This window comes from Lygodium microphyllum, chromosome 6 (assembly GCF_053477565.2).
Source record: "Lygodium microphyllum isolate KBCC chromosome 6, Lygodium_microphyllum_v1.1.10, whole genome shotgun sequence".
Lineage (NCBI taxonomy): Eukaryota > Viridiplantae > Streptophyta > Polypodiopsida > Schizaeales > Lygodiaceae > Lygodium > Lygodium microphyllum.
This window is the reverse complement of record NC_141140.1, coordinates 95075951-95098561: the sequence shown is the minus strand read 5'-3', so window position 1 is coordinate 95098561 and position 22611 is coordinate 95075951.

Genomic DNA, 22611 nt, shown 5'->3' with positions numbered 1-22611 from the left:
TTACCCCCATCTACGAAGATCCATCATTTCTTCCATGTGAGTCAGTTGAAGCCCTTCATTGGCTCAGCAGTGGACTATGTTGAGGAACTCCCACCGATAGATGAAGAAGGCATCATTCAATACATACCCGAAAAAGTCATAGGACAAAGGGAAAAGAGGCTTCGCTCTCGCTCGATCATGGAATACTTGATTAAGTGGCAAGGTTTACCACTTGAGGAAGCTCCTTGGAGGCCAACTTCAGTTTTGGAAGAGTTCCCATACCTTTTAGAAGCAGATTTGGCTGAAATCTAACTAACTATGGCCCTGTTTTCTCCCAGACTGACTACAGACAGCACTCTATTTTAAAGTAGATTTTATTATATACTATGGACAGCAATTGCACACCATACATGGGCTGAAAGTACTTCTCGAGAGCTCCGTTTTGATGTATAGCACACCCTGTTCGGAGCCTCCGACAGAAAGTTATGACGGATTCACTACAGCATGGTCCTGTAGTAAACAGCTTGTTGTCCACTGTCTGCAGCCCGCATTTACTCCAAATATTTGGGTCAAAACTCATGTTCATAACTCCCCAATAAGGCCCATGTATCGTACATATCCCATGACCTATCATACATAATAATACCTTTTCATTCATCAGTATACCCTTGTAATAATGCAGCAGAGTAGTACTCTGATCGGCCCCTCCCAATTACCACACGTGCCCAAATTATTTTTTAGGGCAAAAACCTTCGAGTGGGGATGGAATGTAAGAGAGGGGGACTTAATAATGGGGAAATACTAGCTACACTAGCTGGTATATAAGGTGAGAGAGACTTAATTTTTCATTATCAGATAATTAATACAAGTCTTCTTTCTCCTTCACCTTGCTCTCCAAGCTTCCATGTCTTCTCTCTCTCTCTTCATGTCTTTCTCTCTCCATTTTTGGTCTTTCTCTCTCCTCATACCTATCTTTCTCTCTCTTCTGCTCTTCTTCTTCTTCTCTGCAATCTTCTCTCTCTTCTTTCTCTCTCCCAGTCCCTCTCTTTGACAGTTTTGCCATTTGATAGTTAGGACCCTTCAACCTAAATTTAGAGTTCCTTTGCACTAAAAGATCATCATCATCATAGTTCATACTCACACAAAGTTTACTCACATCATCGATCACTCACACTACCTTTCACTCACATCATCGATCACTCACACTCCTAAACCCTAATCAATTCACTCACACTCACATTCCTAAATCCTCACCAATATAGTCACACTCACATCCATGAACCCTAATGCTCACTCTTGATGGCATGGCAACCATGTTATTCAAGTTGGTGTGATTTATACCATAATTGGTGTGGACATCAATCATAGCATAATTAGCACTTAATTCATGGCTAGTAGTTCAGTGTAGTGTAGAACCACCATCCGAGGAAAACTTGGGAGCTGGTTTGAGAGAACATGAGGCCAAGAGTAGCCTTGCCCCACTAAGTGTGGCAAATCTTAGTCAAGTTAATGGGGGGGAGGGGGGGTTGTAGATGCCACCTTGGCATACCTTATCACATGGCATGGGATGGGACAACCAATCTAGGCCAAAGGTGGTGGCCAAATGGAGGGCCATATGCATGCCAATGGTCAAAAGAAGGGTCCCGACCTTAGTTGCAACCATTTGAGCCTAAGAGATTCTAAAGTATCTCATATTTGTTTCAAAGCTCTACTCCTATTCCATTTTGGAGTGCATGCACCTATTCCATTTTAGATTCATGTTTATATTCCAATGTTGTTGTAATTGACTCTACTATGTCTTGACAATGGAACCAGAATACTAAGTATTAAGAGGTATAGTGGCACGAAGTAGTCTGGCATTGCTTTATCATCATAGGAAAGTTGTTAGTGAAAGAAAATCATGGAAAGAATGTTTGAGCATGTTAAATAATGTTAACCCCAGTGCAAGAAAGGCAAAAATAAAAAGAAAGAAGCAAAAGAAAATTTCAAAATACAGGGCAAAGCAGAAAAAGATGGTTCGTCAGCAAAAATAAGAGGGAAAAGGGCCAAAAGCACAAAGACACCTTAAAAACCTAAGGCGAGTGCAAAAATGGAAGGGGCACATTTTAAAATGCAAAGGCACCCCTAAACCTTTGTAAAGGAGCACCAGGTTCCCTCTTGTGCAATTCGTAAAGAGTAGACGAGTGTGGGTGAAACCACAATGTAAATAGAAGGGAATAGGAAAAGAGGACCTAGGCTAAAATGGCCGGTCATGTTAAAAAGGGGTGGGTGCCCAAAAGGGATTAGGGCATGTATAAAAGCCAAAAAGTGAATAGAAAAGCTCATTCTTGTGTGTGGCCAAAACTAGCTCTCGTATTCTCTTCTTCCTCTTGTTCTTGCTTGCTTGAGCTTGTGCTTGGGAGAGGAAGTGTGAGGGAGTGAGGGAGTGAGTGTGTGAGGGTGAGGGACCGTGGTGGAGAAGTTCTCCATCTTCTCCTCTCTTCTTCTTTTTCTCTTCTCTTCTCTTGTCATGCACATGCAGTGATGGAGCATAGAGCTTGGAGCTTGAGGATCTAGCTCGCTTGAAGCTTGTACTTGGATCATGGAGCTACCAAAGTGCTTGAGGGAGGAGGCAACTCGATTGGCATGGAGGTAAGTTCACTACACTCTTAGGTGTGAAAGCGTGTATATCTATGTGAGAGGTAGCCATTGCACTTGGCTTGAAACTCTTGAAGCAATAAGCAGTCCGTGAGTCTTGGTGGTCAAGTATGAGCTCCCACATTCTGGTTCTATTGTCAAGACCAATGGATTCAAGCTTTAAGTACTTGTGTGTTCTGAATCGAGCATTGAAGTAGGAATTTCCCCAAACAACCAGTGCTTGAGGTGGATAGATAGGAAGCAAGGGAGTTTGAAGAGGTATTTGATCTCCTTAGCAAGTAAATTTTCTAATTTTTTGGATCTAGATGAGTAGTTGGATTAGTGTAGGCATTTGGTGGTGATTTGAATGCACTAGGATCAAGAAAAAACAAGAAAAATAAGGTTATGCATAGCAAGATTTCTGCTATTGTAAATAGGTCAAATAGGGAAAAAGGGAGAAAAAAAGAGTTATAATGTGTAATGCATCAGAAGGAAGAAAGGGGGAAGATCAAAATTGAGTAGAGAAGGGCTTTAATAGTCCAGGAATGGGTGAGAGAGCTCATTTTCTTAGTTGCAAGAGAGAGAGAGAGAGAGAGCTACACATAAAGAGTAGAGATTATGCATCGTAATCTTCATCTCAGCACGTTTTGACCCTCCAAGTATATTCTAGATATCACTTCATGCTTGTTGATCAGTGTCAACTTCCTAGATGCAATCATTAGTAAGGTGCGAGTAGGGTTTTTTAAGATTTTTCATCATTCGGTAACTTGCCACCACACTCGAACACTCCTTGTAGGGTCTGATTGCCCTAATCGAACCGTCTGAATTTTATCCACTCAGACATGCCTTTGTTCATCCAAGTCACCAAACTTGGACATTCAAACTCAAACCCTCAGACAACTTGTCCACTTAGACACACTCATCCATCTGACTCGGACCATCTAACTTGGACCCCAATCACTTAGACACCCAAAAATTGGGCACTTAGACTCGGACCATCTGACTCAACCCTTTGGACTCGAACCATCCAAGCCAACCACTCGGATAAGTGCCAGACTACTCAAAGAGTCCGATTCTAGAAATTGGACACCTAATACTTAGACACTAAAACCGAAACGTGGAAGCTAACAAACCAGCATACCCTAGACTAGATAGAGCCCAATCCTGAGCAACACCACCCTAGGCCTCCAAATACATCAAAGGGCTCATAGAGCCTCCAAACTCCAAAAATTGTAACTTAGCAGCCTAGGAAGCGACTGCAAACACAACCTCTCAATCCGAGACGTCCTAAAGGATCCAAACAAACCTATTAGAGCAACCACCATCTACAAGAGCGAACTAGAAAAGTGTGTGCTACACCACATTATTTTCATCACAATCACACACTGCATAAATGATCACTTGAAGTGCACCTAGAAAGTTGAAAGCTTGATTTCTCACTACACATGAAAGGAAGCACCCCACAAGCACTTGAGTGTACTTAAAATTGAGAACTGTCTAAAATAACAAGGAACTCGCATGCAAGATAAGCAAGACCGAATGAACCCACTAATAGGAGAAGACCCTCAAACCTTGAACGTGTGACCAAGGATACTGAGCTTTAGAGAAAGCCACTTGGAGAGGGAAAGGAGCTGACACGATTAGGGACTCAACGAGCTGATCAACTTGATCGATACCCTAGTAGCCTAAGAGACTAATGAAATGTCAGGATCCAACACCAATCCCAAAAACAATGAGCTCAACTTGGGGGACTTACCAGTTGACATCCAACAAATGATAAATTGATACGACTTATAAACCAAAATGGAGCAACATGGAAGAACAACCAAGGACATCATAGCGAACCTTGAGGAAGAGTAGAGACTCACAAGGGAAGCACTTCAAAGCATAGCTGCCTATAATTGGGAGCAACGAGCTCAAAGGCTAAGGTAGAAGATAGAAATGCGAGAGGTCCAGCGAGTGTTAGCACTTGCCAACAGAAATAGAAATGCAAGAGGTCCAATGAATGTTAGCACTTGCCAACAAAAATAGAATAGGACCCAATGCTGAGAGGGAAAGAGTCCTTGAAGCCGACCTTACATTGAGCGAGCTTCTCAAGAAGCGATTCATAGATAACACAGCCGCGGAGCAGCCGTAGCAACTTCGTTGTTGCTAACATGACTAGGTATCACTCCGAACTCCAAAAGCCAAACAAAGATACCTATAGTTGCCAAGCAACTCGACAAGTATAATCCATATATTTTTGTAGAGCAGTTTGAGCGGGTATGCAAGGCAAATGGCCTAATAGACTTTGCCCAATGCACACGGGCTTTTGGTCTTTGCCATGGGGATAAAGGATGGACGTGGTACACTAGTCTACACAATGCCAAACGGAATAATTTCAACAACCTTAAGAGTCTCTTCATCAAGAGATTATGTGAGACAAGGTACTCGAATAACCTTATTGTTCGACTGATGAATGTCAGAGTCAAAAGGAAAAGAAGAACATTCGAGACTACGTCACCCATGTGCAGAGTCTCTTTAAGAGAATCCCAATAGTAGCAGAGTGACCTAGCAAACGAGTTGTCTCCATTGTGTTCATAAGTGGAATTCGAAGTGAAGAGCTTTACAAGGCCTTGGTGGGCAATTCGAACCTACAAAGGGATGTACTAGCTAGGGTCTTTGAAGAAGCCATACGAGTGGACGACCTACTCAAAGAGAGAGTGTAAAGCTCTTGGTGGGCAATTCGAACCTACAAAGGGATGTACTAGCTAGGGTCTTTGAAAAAGCCATACGAGTGGATGACCTACTCAAAGAGAGAAGCTCAAGGATCACAAGCCAAGATAGTGCAACCTTGAGAACCTCAGAGAGAGCCACGACTACCAGCAAGAAATTGAGCTAGAGCACCCATCGGGAGAAATAGAAGAATGTCGATCAAAGTCAAGAGTTGGCGGACATGAAGCTAGAGTTGGCTAAGCTTCAAGAGATGATGAAAAGACCCACAAGACCTCACGTGTAGTGCATGCATTGTAGAGGAAACCACCTTTCGGCTGAGTGCATGGATCCTAGATCCAGACCCTGTGCCAATTGCAATAGGTTGCGATGTAGCGCATTGCTGATTACCAAGGCGGTTGCCATACCCACAGCCATACCATCAGCCTTACTACCTAGAAAATAGACTACCACCTTACGAAAGGGGAGTTCCATTAGCTCTTCCATCAGACAATGATTCAGCTATCCCTAGGATGGACATCAACCCTATAGGCATACCTAGACCCTTCATCGCCCATCCACCAAGTGATACTCCACTGCATTATGTTGAGGAGTCAAATGAGGAAGAGGCATACGTAAACCCTTATGTCTCCTATGACAAAGAGAGTAATCCCATTCTAATGGATTCAGACCAGTACCAATGATGGCGTTCGGGGAAGAGGTAAAGGTCTAGGAGGTCAAAACCAAGAGCCTATTGCATGTCGGACACCCAGGATGAATCTCATCTTGTTGCCTTAAATGAGAGCAAGCTAATCGAGAAAAGGTCAACTTGAGATGCCCTGAGTATGGAATCACTCACTTGTATGTTGAGAGCAAGTTAATCAAGAAAAGGCCGAGACTTGAGATGCCCTAAGTATGGAATCACTCATTTGTATGTCGAGTGCCCTAGGCAAAAAGCATCCACTAGTGCAGCTATCATGCCATATGTGCCTTTGGGGCTATTTGGAGTCAAGATACTTGATGGTGAAGCCACTCCCATCTCATTGAATGTCATGACTAGGGCATAGACGAGGCAAGCTAGTATCTCATTACCCAGACCTAGCAACCTTGATGCAGCCTCCATAGGAAAGAGGAGTCATATGAGGAGAAGGAAGAGAGTTGAGACAAAAGTGGCACTCAAAATTGACAGTGCCACTAACTACCAAAGGGTAGGCCAGTCATAAATGCAGAAGTAGAGACATTTGCTCCTAAGATAACAAAAAAGGGAAATGCCAAGGTTGGAGAGTATCCCGATCCGAGGCACCAATTAGAAGTGGTTGATAAGGTCAAGGAGTGGGTGAGAAAATCCAAGCACACCTAAAAGATGCAGAACCCATCATGGAAGAGGAGATCAATGAGCTCTCTAGCATGAGAACATCAGTTTCGCATACTCAATTCAGATCAAGAGACGCATCCGCACCCCATGTAACACCCCATAGACAAAGCCTAGATGCCACAGATGGGTAGACTGCCCAAGATCATTGGCAAAAGAGTGTAAAGCCTAACAAAAAGGAGGCAGTTGGCAACTTGCACATGACATTGATATCAGCCCCCTGTGACCCTACCTTTGGGAAAATTTCTTAGACCCAATGCTATGGTAAGGGTTGAAGCAGTGGGTAGAACAACATGATGAGCTTGGCAATTGACTTTCGTGACCACGATGTAGTAACACATATACCAAGCTTAACTTTGAACTCAGTGCCTAGGTCTTTGCACGTGAATGCTTTTTGGGAAGGCACAGAGATGCATGCAATCCTACTAGTGGTAGCATTAGTAGGAGATGCTACAAGAAAGGGAATTATAGACACAAGAGCAGGAGTCAGTGTACTCAGTCATGCAGTCCTGCAAGCTTGGGATAACCTGCCGTGGAGACCATAAGGCTTAATGTAACACTGGCTAATGGCATGAAAGTTAGGCCATTCAGAGTGCTAATAAAGTACTGTCCCTTGAAAACAGCGGGAGTCCAGCTCTCAATGAACTTCATAGTCATGAAAGAGACTATGACGCCCTATTAGGCTGACCTTGGATGCGAAATGCATGAGTAATCAAAGATGAGCAAGATTGGATGCATGTGTTAGCCACCATCGACCTGCCATTTTTGAATGAAAAATAGGATTATAAGCAAGTAGCAAGGACAACAATTGAGTCTCGTAAAGACACCATATCCTAGCTACCAAAGGGTGAGACCTCACCTTCCACACCACTTTGCATGATGGCCAAAAGTCCTAGTAGACACCCCTTTCCATATTCCTTCTAATAGACTTGAGCTCCAAGGGATTCTTGAGTGCTTGCTGAGGGAGCTAGCCGATAACCCAACTGCCAATCTCAAGCCACTCCAAGACCTCATGGACGAGCCAAAATGGCAATGGACCAAGGTGCACAACCTAAACCTAGTGTACAATTTGGCACTGATCCACATATGAAAAGAGGTTTGAAAATAGGGACCTAGATAACGACGAGCAATCAAAATGTAGCAATTAGGGACGATGAGTCCGAGGACTGCCACTCCTCAAATGAGGAAAGTGAAGAAGAGGTTGAGACAATAGAGTACAACATAGACAACCACCTAATTGAACAAATAAGAGTAGACTCCAAGCCGTGGAGAGTTGATGCTTTTAGAATCAAAAGAGGAGTCTTCAAAACTGAATGCAATTGCACTTGGTTGGATCACTTAGATGTGGACTGTGAGTAAGTAGGGCTAGTCGAGCCTAGTGCCATACTTCTCTTTTGGAATCAGCCTCAGAGCTACAACCACCATTAAGGGAGACTCCCTCCTCTAGTGAGGATTGCAAGTTTAACTCGGAATCAGAAGAAAGCTCTAAGAGCAATCAAGAGATATCCTGACCACCTAAATCCAAACACACCAAGGGAGCCTTGCCAGTCCACCTAAGGTGCAAATGGCTAGAGGAAAAGAGAGGACAATCAAAGGGGTCAGAGGTCAAATAACAAAGGAAGCCCTAGGACCTACCAAAGCACGTCACTAAATTCAAGAAGGGAGATAGGGTTGATCTCATTGGGAGCAAAGAGGCAGGGATAGGCAAGTGAACTAATAGAAGAAGGTCAAGGAAGTCAACTTAGCCAGGGAAGGGGGGAACTCAACCTGTGTTGGTAGTTGACAACATGATCGAGCAAGAGGAGGTCGATCTCATTGCTCTATTGCGAGAGTACATAGACATGTTTGCTTGGTCCTTAGAAGAACTCAAAGGAGTCGATCTGAGAGTCGTGACACATAACATTCCAATGACTCCTAACGCAACACCAGTAAAGCAGCAACCTTACCTGATAAATCCAAAGCATGCTCATGCTGTCAAGGAGGAGATCAATAAACTATTGAAGGCCGGATTCATCTATGAGATTGAGCACACTGACTAGGTATCACCCATCGTGATTGTCCTAAAAAAGAACAAAAAAATCTAAGTGTGCCTCAACTACAAAAAAGTGAATGCCGCAACTAAGAGAGAAAATTATCCATTGCCCTACATGGAGCATATGCTTGAGAGAGTAGTGGAAAAAGAAGCCTATAGTTTCTTGGATGGCTTCTTGAGCTATAACCAAGTTCAAGTGCACCCTAAAGATAGACACAAGATGACATTTGCCACGGAATGGGGCATGTTTACTTACATAGTCATGCCATTTGTGTTGATTAACGTACCTATCACCTTCCATCATCTAATGTGTGCTATCTCCAAGGACATCCTTAGGCAAGAATTAGAGGTATTCATTGATGATCTATGTGTACACTCTAGTTGGGCCGAACACCTACATTAGCTTCATGCAATCTTTGAGCAGTGTCGATTGTATAGTCTCTCTTTAAACCCTCTAAAGTGCCAATTCTAGGTAAAGCACAGATGTATCCTAGGGCATGTGGTGTCCAAGAATAGCATTGCCACGACTGACTTCTCCAAAATTAGGGTTATTGTCGACTTGCCACCACCAATGAATTATAAGGGAGTTCAGTGCTTCCCGAGACACATAGCATACTATCAACGCTTCTTCTTGAACTATGCATTGATTTCTAGACCACTTTACAAGTTGCTAATCATATTCGAGTGGACAAGGAGTGCCAAGGTGCTTATGAGGAACTGAAAAAGGCTCTCCCACCACACCTATTCTACAAGCCTTAGATTGGAGCATAACATTCCATGTGCACATTGATGCATCAAAGTTTGCCATGGGAGCTGTTTTGTGCCAGCCTGGTGAACACAATCTTGACTATCCAGTGAGCTTAACTAGCAGACAACTCATGGATACAGAGATGAACTACTCCATGACAAAGAGGGAAGGCCTAGCCATTGTATTTGTTGTAAAGAAGTTTTGGCATTATCTTTTGGCTACACCTTTCACCTTCTTTGTGGACCATCAAGCTTTGCTTTATCTTGCAAACAAACCTTGTGCTATAGGACACATAGTTAGATGGTTACTTTTGCTTTTAGTGTTTGACTTCTCTATGGTAGTATGCAAGGGTAAGCAGCATTACATGGCCGATCACATGCCCCGCATACCCACAGGAGAAGTCGTTGGACAGGGGATTATAGACAACCTACCGATGAGCAACATGTTTAGCATGTCCAATAAAAAAGACTTGTTTAGGGCAAACTTAATGCCATATTGTGCAAATGACATAGTCCAGATCTTAGATCATGGATTGCATGAGAGACTTATTGAAAAGGCCATGCTAAAGCGCCTTATCCTTAAGATTTAGCACACTCTGCCATCATGCTTACCTTTTGTAATCAACTTGCAAGCATTTTCAAGGTCCTCTATACAACAACCATCAAATGTGAATCGAACCTGCAATCCTTGTTCCATTATCTAATCAATAGAAACCATGTTCTTTGTTATGTTTGGCATATGTAGCACATTAGCAAGTACTTTGTTTTACCATCCTGCATACTCAAGGGAACATTAACAATGCGAGTAATGGCATGGGTTGTATCATCCCTTGTCTCCACATACCTAGGAGACTTTGGATTGCGCATCCTATCTAAACCACTCTCCACAAGAAGTCATGTGGTTAGAGGCACTTGAGTCTACATAACATACATCATTCTTAAATGAATTGTCAATATTCTAGGTCTTGGACAAGCTCTTCTCCTTCATCCCTTAGCAACGTATGAAAAAATCATACAAACATGTGAAAGTACTCGACGAGATCACACTTCTGATTGTGTGCAGGGCACTATAGATCTGCCTTTTTCACGTCCTCAAGAACCCTTAGTACTGCCCTATAGAACCTTTTCCTTTGGGGCTTAGCAAAGGCATCACTCATGTGAACATACTACAGGCCCTCAATAGGAACCTCTCTAGCAGATGTCTGCTCCAAAAAAGTGGCATCATGTTCCTCAAGGTAGACTCGTGAGGCCTTGATCCATTGCTGCGTAGAGGCAGCAATAGAAGACACTTGGGATACTTGTGGTAGCAGATGCTCTTGTCCCACTCAACCAAGGAAATATACAAGCATCTCCTCAGGACTACGTCCACTCCTCGTAGGCTCTTGTGCTGGAGCACTAGGAGTGCCTTCATGGGGGGTTTCAAAACCTTGAGGCCCCGCCTCGCATCGTGGGGGTCCTTAGCAGTTTGGGGTGGGTTGGACCTGCACAACGTGAGGGGGTAGAGTCCAAAATCCAAAGGCCCCCCCCCCCCCACATTGTGCAGGTCCTTGTGGTGGTTTGGGATGGGGACGGGAAAAAATAGCATAACGCAAGGGGGGTTCAAATCTTGAGAACCCCCTCACATTGTGCTAGTCCTTGGTGGTTATATTGGGACGAGGGGACTACACAATGCAAAAGGGGGGGAGGGGGGTTTTCAAAATCTCAAGGCCCTCCTCTCGCATTATGTTGGTCCTTGTTTTGGGACAGGGGGACCGCACAACACGAGGGGGGGTTCAAAATCTTGATGCCCTCCTCTCACATTATGTTGGTCCTTGGTGGTTACTTTGGGAGGGGGTACTGCACAATGCAAGGTAAGGGGGCCCTCGAGATTTTGAAACCCCCCTCCTCATGTTTTGCGGTTCCAATGATCGAGGGGTGCAAGCTACTATACCAAAATAATAGAAGTCCAAAAAGAGAGTGTAATGGGATTGCATCTTAGGATAGAAAGCAAGAATAGACCGTAGAGAGAGTAGAGTGATAGAGAGGGAGCAAGTGAGCACAAAAAATAGGGGTGAATCTACTTCTTGTTGGTTTCTTTATACCCTCGGGTATTGCACATGTGGTGACTACATGCAGATTCACTGCAACATGCGTGAGGAGCCTCACTAGTGGACACGTGCTGCCTCACTCATGTCTTCACATGCAAAGGGGCCACAATAGTGGGCACATGGAATGTGATTTTAATTTTGACATGTGTGGATGCACGTTCTTGTTGATGTGGCATCAAGTGACGTTAGCACATGTAAGCATCATATATAGCACAAAATTTGATAGTCGAGTGATTTTTCACTTTGCACATTGCAAGCCTCTCAAACCTCTCGAACCTCCATAGCATGTTGCAATTCTCTCGAACATCCATAGCTCTTTGCGCTCATCCATGGTGGTGAGTCTCTCCCCCTGCGAAGCCTGCACAACATGATATGGCTGCCATAACAAGCTACAAGAGCACCCTCCCCTCACGTTGTGGTGGCCCAAGTCCTGCACAATGTGAGGGGGTGTGTGGAAAAATCTCGACCCCTCGCATTGTGTCGTCCCCCCTAGGAAGCCATACAATGTGAGGGGAGTCCTCCCAATCTTGTGACCCCCTGCCCTCGTGTTGTACGGTCCTCCCCCAGCCTCCCCCAGCCCTATCAAGAGCCACACAATGTGAGGGGGAGACCTCATATGTTGTGAGCCTGCCCTCGTGTTGTGCGATTTCCCTCAATGGCTGAGAGCTGCACAACGCAAGGACGGGGGCCTCCTAATGTAACTGGCCCCCGCCCTTGCATTGTGTGGCTTCCTCCAATCCTACACACCACGAGGGGGGCTCCTAATTTTGGGAAACCCCTCGTGTTGTGTAGTTCCCGGGACCACACAACGTGAGGGGGCTGCATTTTGATAACTCATGCCCATAGGGTGACAGTGATGCCTAGGGAAATCAAATCCCTCACGTTACTCAAGTTCAGATACGACAAGTTGCTGGTTCCACAAGGCATTACATACAGGAAGCTTAAGGGAATTTTAGAGATCCCTCCCCTCAAAAAGAGCAAGGAGGTGAGGGTGACTAATGTCACACCCTTGCATTCCCACAACACAAGACTAAATGCCCAAAAGGCTACCCAAGAAGAAAGGGAGGCTCGTGAGACGGATGCCAAGGAGATAGAGGCTAAGAGAGAGATCATGTAGAAAAGAGAGAGGCATGTTAGCATGCATGTGGATAATCATGAGGCGCTTGAGATGCTGGGTTCATTTTTTGAAGTTGTGCTGCCTCTAAGAAGGCCACACCAACAGTAGCTCCAGTGCCATCCATGTTAGAAGAGGATATTCGAGTCCTCTCTCAGACCTTCAAAAGGAGGCCAATAATCGTGTAATGATTGCAGTCTTAAGCTATCATGAAACTCTAAATATTTTGCATGTTTTCCTCATATGAATATGGCCTAAATCTGACTATTTATTTGCTTTTGCAACTCAATTCTTGTAAATCGTCCCTCTAATCTTCAAAAAAAGGTTTTCGTCATAGATTCTCTCCTATCGGCAGTTTTGACCAGGAGAGAACATCGTATCTAGATGTGTGCTCATGGTATCGAGAATTGCAATTTGGATCTCAAACAACATTCAATTATGGCATATCATGAAAGGTAAGGCCTTTTTTGTATGTTTCTTTTAAGTTATCTCAAATCTTTCTTTTATTGCCAAACTTTATTGTCCTCCTTGCCTTGTAGATCTCATTGGAGCCTGATTATTTATGATATTTCCACACAGATATGCTTTTTAGCCATCTCAACTGAAGGTCCTCATTTGTTAGGTCCATTCACACTTGACATAACAAGACGTTTGCCTGTACGCTGAGCATCAATAAGAGCTCATCCTCCAACCAAACCTCCAATATCATCACAAGATTATCAGCATCATCTTATAAGTCTTGATCAATTGTTCCATTCGCATAATGCAATCTCATGTAATATAAAGTCAAAATAAAATTTTGTGATGCAATCATATATTTGCAAACAATAGATTTTCATTCCACTTTGGATATAATCCCACACACTTTTTTTATATCCCAACTCTAACCCAAGAAGTCCATACATTTCTCCGATTTGCATATGAACATTGATGTTGTTTTCTGAACTTCCTCATCATTAAAAAAATCCACAAAAACATGTAATGGCATGAAGTTTGTGATCTTCACCTATCTACTAGCTACATTAGGCTGTAGATATCTTTGAGTCTCTGCATAAATCTTTAATCTATAAGATTCACATGTTTCTGCTCTTCCGAGATTGGCCACTTTGCACTATCCAACATTAGGAGTGGAAGAGGGTTGAGAGATCCAAATTTTGTTATGCTTAATGGTGCGTTGTAAAATTTGTCATTTTAAAAAAATCCTATCTAAGGCCAATGACCTGTTAGAGGTCGCTTTGTACAACTACTCGCCAATAGAGCCGTGGATAGCATCAAAGATTCCCAAGTATGCTTTTGATAGGTTGCCAATCTTCAAGGTTTGATGATATATATCTACAACCCTAAACAGACTTCAATAAATTTTTGAAATATAAAAACTCAATTTCAAGGCTATTGAAATTTTTTTGAAATTACAGTTTGGTCTATGGCGTGGCACATCAATAGGCTAGTTCTGCAAACGCAGTTCTAAGTGCATATATGCATGTTGTATAAGCACCTCCTTGATTTTTTCCTTGATCCTTTGACCTTAAAATCCTTGACTTGCCCCTTGTAAGTGTCAATGAATTCATTTCCATGTCGTCTTCTCTTCCTTGTTTGCAACATAACCCAACTAACAATAAAGATGGTAGTAGGAATCCACCTATTGTTGTCAAGATCAAAATTGTTGTAGATTGTGATTGCTCTGATAGAAGAAGAGGGACACTGAGGATGTGAGGCTTCCATTGACATAGAAGATGAAGTAGAAGAAGACGTTGAGTGAAAAGAGAAGAATAGAATAGAAAATCTTGTGCAAAAATAAAGGGATAACACGCACTTTGCTAAACTATTTGAATTTTTTGGAAAAAAGGGAGAGATACTACACTGGAGGGAAAACGTTTGGGTGTATTATTCAGGAATTTCAAGAAAATGACTGGGATACTACAAGGTTGTGCGAGACTAACAAGAGATGTCTCCATCTACTATCTTTAATTGTGCCAGTACCTCTTGTTTCTTGTGCCTCCACGAATTTATGCACCAAAGATACCTAAAAATGCTTCTTTTCAAAAATCTATAAAAACAAGATAAAAGACCTCAAAATTGGAAAAACCCTATTTTACCGTAACGGTAGCTCTCCTCCTATTGGTTGAGAGGCTCTCTCTCTAAAACTAAAAGGTCCAAACTTGAGTCCAAATCTCCCCTAATGCTTGCAACAACAATCTTCTCCTTGCTCTTGGGCCTGGGTTCCATCATTTTTTCACCCTTCATCACTCTAATCCTCATGAAGAATGATGTATTCAGTAAGATCCAAAATCATTCTTTCTCTCTCCTCTTTCTCTCTCTCCATAAACATGGTTCATATGGGCTGAGAGAATGAGGAAAAATGGACGCTATTTCATGATGGAATGCAAGGGATAGATCAAGAAAGCACCAAGGAAGTGTTAACAGATGTAAACAAGTGTCAACGACTTCCTATTTTCGAATAACAAGGCATGCGTATGCAGTTTTATGAGTAAGTGGGCTTCCTCTCCGTTTTATGATGCATATTGGTTTTCTATAGTTAAAATTGGTTTTTAGTGTTTGAAAATGGTTCATTATATCAGAAATATCAACATGAACAACAAGTCTTAATCGTTTATACATTTTATTCAAAACACACAAAAGTGTCGTTTTATGCTAAATCGTCAATTTTATGAGTTCCTTCATGGCAAATTGTGTTTCCATGGAGGAAAATGGGGAGTGATAATGAATCTAAGTATTCTTAAGTTCTTTACATCAAAAAATGTAAAAAACTAGAATTTTGATTACAAATAATTGTAAAAAATAGAGAAAATGAGTTTTAATTGAGAAAAAATTTAGATATTGCATATGAAAATTTATGAAAAATTAGGGCTACGTTTGTGCAAGTATAATGGAGGTAAGGCATGAGGATTTGCCTTAGATTACCCCCATTCGTATGTTTTAGTTAGTGTGTATTTATTGCTCAATTATGAGAAAACATACATTGAAACATCTCTTAACCTATCCATCGTAAACAAAACCTTGAATGGTAGGGAGAGAGAGGATTTTATGTGCTGAATATGGTTCAAAATCTAATTTGTTTGCTGCACTTTTCATATAATTTTCGATCTCATTTGAAGTATTAAGAGGTATAGTGGCACAGAGTAGTCCAACACTGCGCTTTATCATCATAGCAAATGCACTAGGGATCAAACAAATATATCATATATTACAAGAATAGGAGAGCTAAGTTCATAATAGAGAAATGGAATAACCTAGACGTGAAAGGTAGAGCCTAAGTGGAAGCACACGAGCAGAAGCAAGAGCAAAGTAAAAGCTATGGCGAATGGAGCAAGAGAGCAAAAGAGAGAGACACTGTATGTGGGAACTTCCACAGTCACAATATGTAATCGGCCTTCCTTTATTCAATAGTCACTGAAAGAACAAAGAATGAAGTGAGAGTGATGGATACTTGCCACCTAGAATGTATAGGTATACAGGCACAATGTACAGTGAGTAAATATTGGCAGCTAGGCACAGGTTCCTTTATCCCTAACAACCTCCCACTTAAAGGTGAATGTGCCTTAGTGAGGAGCTTTTTTTTAAAGTACAATGTGTACATAGAGTACAACAGGATGAGGAAAGACTCTTTTCATCCTATGCCCATCAACCTCCTAAGGAAGGTATATCATTCCATTGGGATACTTTTAGTGAGTAGATCTATAGGATTCTCATTAGTCGAGATATTAATAAGCTCAACAAACTTATCCCCTACTACCTCTCTCATGAAGTGATAGCACACCTCAATGTGCTTCATCATTACATGGAAGACCGATTTATGAGCCAACTAAATGGCACTCATATAATCTGAATGAAATGTATAAGTAACAGTGATACCAAGGTCTATCATCAGCAGATAGCCTAACCATAGGGCCTCCTTGCAAGCCTCAGGGGCTACACTATATTCAACCTCAATAGTGGACAAGGCTATGCATTTATATACCCTAAATACCTAAGAGATATTACCTCTAGCATAGGTAAAGATATATCTAGAGGTGGACTTCCTACTATTTGCATGTCTTGCATAATTGAAGTTAGTTTACCCTATGACTGTTGTATCTTGGCTACCATAGCAAATGCATGTATCTATTGTGTCTTTCAAGTATCTCATGATACCCTTCACAATGTTTCAATGTCACTTGTTACTAGGTGTAGGCATATAGCATGCCACAACTTCCACTACGAATGTTATGTCAAGGCGAGTGGCTATCATGGCATGCATCAAACTATCCGCTACCAAATGCATACAGAACCTTAGCCATATCGGCCCTCTCATCATTTGACTGTGGATAATTGGCCTAAATAATCTTCACATGAGAAGGTAAGGGATAGCCAATAGGCTTACTATCTTGCATATGGAATTGTTCAAGTACTCTTTGTATGTACTCTTTTTGGGACAAGAGAAGTTCCATGGAGCGATTGCACATAAAGCATATACCAAGTATACGTGAGGCCTATTCTATTTCCTTTGTCTCAAAGCTCTTATTTATCTAAGTCTTTAAAGCATCTAGCTGAGCATGAGCACTCGTAGCTATAAGCATGTCATCAACATAAAGCACCACAATAATATGTCTACCATCATGGGCCTTCTTCATGTATAAACGTTAATCCATGTCACTACAAGAATACCCTTGCAAATGCATGAAAGTGTCAAACTTATGGTACCACTCCATAGGTGCCTACTTAAGCCCATAAAGACTCTTCTTCAATGTTTACACTAGGTGTTCCCAGCCTTTCTCAACAAGGCCCTTAGGTTGTTGTTGCATATAAATCTCATCATGCAAATCCCCATATAAGAAAGTCATCTTATCATCCATGTGCTAAAGATCCAAATCTAACTAAGCAACCAAGGTTAAGACCAAGCATAGGATAGTCATCTTGACTATAGGAGAAAATACTTCACCAAAGTCAATACCATGCTCCTACTTAAAATCCTTTACAACCAATCTAGCATTATATACCGGCTTAGGGTGATCATGGATACTCTTCAACTTGTACATCCAGTTGCATGGCAATGCAAAATTTCCACTAGTCAAGGAAACTAAGTCCCATGTATGATTCTTCTGTAGGCCAATCAAACTCATACTACATAACCCTCTTCCAAGAATGAGAAATACCCTGCGCATAGCTTGCTCAGAGGTAGGTGGCTCATTAGTGTTTATCATCATGACATAATCCATAGAGGGGTCATAGCGATCAAGAAGACATGAAGCTCTAGTAGAGAACCTCAAAGATGACTATAGGACATGTATGGCATATGCTCTCTACCAACAACATGATGTTGCACAATGGGTGGATTGTGGGCCACTACATCATCAACAACTACAACAAGCTGTCTCACTTGGACTAGCTATATAGTGACTCGAGGCACTTCCTGAAAGACCATCTTGCATACCCTTAACTATCTGTTTAGGTTGACTATGCATCCTCTTTTCATGAAACACAACAGCATGGCTACGGATAACCTTCCAAGCATGCGGATTTCAAAGGCCATGGCCCATCTCACCTACATCCCCATATCTAAGAAAGAGAAATTTTAACCTATTGTGCTTATCTTTGGGAATATGGCTGAAAGTCTCACATCCAAAGATCTACAAATGAGCATATGATAGAGGTTTCCTAAACTATACATCAATCTACAACAACTTGACAACAAAGAGCAGTACATAGAAATCTATTAATGAGATACGCAGTAGTGAAAGGGAGCGACGGATCGAAGGTTGGACTCGAGAGCTATGGCAGGAGAGCAAGAGCAAGAAAGGGAGAGACTAGAAATGGGAACTCCAACAGTCACAATGTGTGACCGGGCCTTTCTTTATTCAAACTGTCACTAAAATAATAAAGAATAAAGTGATGGTGATGGGCGCCCGCCACTTGCAGTGTGCAGCGGCGATGACTGTCAGTGTAGTAATACACGGGCGGCTAGGCAGAGGCACCTTTACCCCCAACAACCTCCCACTTAAAGGCGAATCTGCCCCAATGAGGAGTGAAAAGAAAAAGAAAAAAAGACAGTACAACATGTACACATGTACAATAGGATGAGGAAAGACGCCATCTCATCCCACGCCCATCAACCTCCTGAGGAAGGCAAAGCGCTCTGTATAGAGGCTTTTCGTGAGTAGATCTGCAAGATTTTGGTCAGTCGAGATCTTGACAAGATCAACAGACTTGTCCTCAATGACCCCACGTATGAAGTGATACCTCACCTCAATGTGTTTCATCTTCGCATGGAAGACCGATTTCTTGGCTAACTGAATAGCACTCATAGAATCCGAATGCAATGTAGGGATAGCATCAATACCAAGGTCAGCAATAAACGACCCAACCAAATGGCCTCCTTGCAAGCCTCAGTGGCTACAACATACTCGACCTCTGTAGTAGAAAGGGCCATGCATTTCTGCACCCTGGACATCCAAGAAACAGCACCTCCAGCATAGGTGAATACATAGCCGGAAGTGGACTTCCTACTATCTGCATGTCCTGCATAATCAGAGTTAGTGTACCCCATGACTCCTGTATCCTGGCTGCCATAGCATATGCACATATTTGTAGTGCCCTTCAGGTACCTCATGATACCCTTCACAGCATCCCAATGCTTCTTGCCAGGTGTAGCCATATAGCATGCCACAACACCAACTGCAAAGGCAATATCTGGACGAGTGGCTATCATGGCATACATAAGACTGCCCACTACAGATGCATAGGGAATCTTGGCCATCTCAGCCCTTTGCTCATCTGTCTGCGGACAATAGGCCTGTGATACCTTCACATAAGAAGGCAATGGACAACCAATAGGTTTCACATCTTGCATGTAGAAGCGCTCAAGGACTTTATGAATGTACTCCCTCTGTGACAAGTAGAGGAGTCCATGATGCATGTCGCGTCTAATGCGCATACCAAGTATGTGAGCGGCCTGTCCCAGATCTTTCATCTCAAAGCTCTTCTTGAGCTGAGACTTAAGAGCATCTAGCTCATCATGAGCTTTCCCTGCTATCAGTATATCATCCACATAGAGTACCAAAATCAATAAAGAATGATCACAGGCTTTCTTTTGTAAAGACACGGATCCATAGCACTCCGGTTGTAGTCCTGTGACTGCATAAAGGCATCAAACTTATGATACCACTCCCTAGGTTCCTGTTTCAAGCCATAAAGACTTTTCTTCAATTTGCACACTAGGTGGTGCCTGCCAGGTTCTGCAAAGCCCTTAGGCTGCTCCATATAAATCTCATCATGCAAGTCCCCATGTAAGAAAGCCGTCTTGACATCCATCTGGTATAAATCCAAGTCAAGACTAAGCGCAAGGTGGTCATCTTAACCACAGGAGAAAAGACCTCGTCAAAGTCCACACCATGCTCCTGCTTAAAACCCTTTGCTACCAATCTAGCCTTGTATGCCAGCTTGGGGTGTCCAGGGGTACTTTTTAGCTTGTACACCCGCTTGCATGGCAAAGCCTTCTTGCCCGTAGGCAAGGAAACCAAATCCCAAGTGTCATTCTTATACAGGGAGTCTATCTCAGGCTACATAGCCCTCTCCCAGGAGTGACTGTCACCCCTGCGCATAGACTCATCATAAGTGGAAGGCTCTCCTGCATCTGTAACCAAGACATAATGCATCGAAGGCTGAAATCTATCTGGTGGATGTCTATCTCTAGTAGACCGTCTCACGGCAGGCTCTGCTGCCTGCCCAATTACCTGTCCAATGCCCTGACCATGAGCATCTACTGTAGTTGTAGGCTGTCCAACTGGCTGTGTGGGGGCTCTCGACTCCTCTTGAAATATGACCCTGCGGATCTCAACAATTCTCTCAGGCTGCCTATGCATTTTGTCTTCATGGAAGACTACATCATGACTACGGATGACTTTCTGCACCTGTGGATCCCAAAGACGGTAACCCATCTCGCCTGCATCCCCATAACCAAGGAAAATGCATTTGACACTCTTGGGATCCAGCTTACTTCTCTTGTCCCTGGGCACATGGCAAAATGCCTCACATCCAAAGACACGGAGATGCGCATAAGAGGGAGGTTTTCTAGTCCATACCTCCTCTGCAACCTGGAAATCCAAACCACTAGAGGGTAATCTGTTTTTGACATGCATAGTTATACTAACTGCCTCAGCCCAAAAGCTTTATGGTAGGCCTGCATGACTAAGCATACTGCATACACGCTCTTGGATGGTTCTATTCATCTGCTCAACCAAACCATTATGGGGGGGGTGTAGGGGGTGGTCAACTGACACTTAATACCCCTCTCATCACATAACTGCTCAAAAGCACGTGAGACATACTCACCTCCATTATTTGTCCTTAGGCATTTTAGCCTATACCCAAACTGGTTCTCAACCAATACAAGCCATCTCTGAAACACAGCCAAGACATCGGATTTCAGCTTAATGGGATAAGCCCAAACTTTTCGTAAAAAATCATCTATGAATGTAACAATACTTTGCACTACCCATAGACTGACAAGGCATGGGCCCACAGACATCCGAATGTACCAATGCCAAGGGCTCACTCATGCATGGCCTACCAAACTTCTTATGCGTAGACCTAATCTGCCTGCCATAGACAATGCTCACATGAATCAAAACATGTATAATCAAGGGGCGGTAAGTACTGCAAACCAGAAAGAATTTTCATTCCCTTCAAAAACATATGGCCCAAACGGGCATGCCAAAGAGATACATGTGGGATAGAACCCACAGACAAAACATGATCAAGGGAAGAAGCTGATACAATCAAGGGGTAGAGACTGCCAACCTTGGCACCTCTTGCAATCACAAGTCTGCCACGAGTGATCTTCCATGCAGAGTCTCCAAAACATACATGATATCCTGCGTCATCAAGCTGTCCACTAGCTGACATGAGACTGCGTGTCAAAGCAGGTACATGATGTACATCCTGCATAACAAAAATGCTGCCAGAGGGAAATGTAGCCTAGCATCACCAATGCCCACAATATCAAGAGAGCTTTCATTACCCAAGCACACAGAACCCAAAATAGTACGATATGAATGAAACCACTCTCGGCAAGGTGTCACATGAAAGGACGCACTTGAGTCCAAGAGCCAACATTGTGCATACATAGAGAGTATCTCTGTCATCTGTGAAGCACTAGAAGAAGCTGCAAGGATATAATCATCATCATCAATATCCTCAGGCTGCATAACATTGATCTCTTCAATTTTAACACTGGACTTTGCAGGCACTATGCTGCGATCAGAAGACTTATCCTGCACTTTGTCTTTCCCCTTATCTTTGCGCCTTTCATTGTGCAGTTCATGGCATTGTGCCCTAATATGGCCCTTTTTCCCACAATGGTGACAAGTAACATCTGCATTCGTGCCACGAGATTTGCTATGTGACTTCCCACGAGACTTGGACCGAGATTTCTGAGAATCCCGTCCACGGCCACTACCACTGCCATGCTTTCCATATCTATCATTCCTGCCTCTAACTGTCATAGCATGTGACACACGAGAGGCATCCAAATTCTTACGTTTAACCTCTTCCTGCAGAAGAGCACTCTCAACATCAGATAATTTCAAGGTAGCAGTAGAGGCACATAATGCAGTGCGGAATACATCCCATGACTCATTAAGAGTACCAAGCAAGAAAAGAGGAGTGACATCCTCTACAAAAGTGATGTCCTGCGAAGTCAAGTTCTTGAGTATAGCATGGAACTGGCTCAAGTGAGCAGAGATAGTCACATTCTCCTTCATGCGCAGATCCATAAGCTGCTTTAGCCAATACATCTGACTCACTGGACTTTTCTTGTCATAGAGATTTTTTATCTTTTCCCACAACTACCATGCACTTTGTTCTTCCTCAAAGACATTATAGTGAACCTGTTATGTGAGAGACAATACAATAGTGGACTTGCATAACTCATCAAGCTCAAGCCATTCCTCATCTAGCATAGTTGCAGGCGGATGTC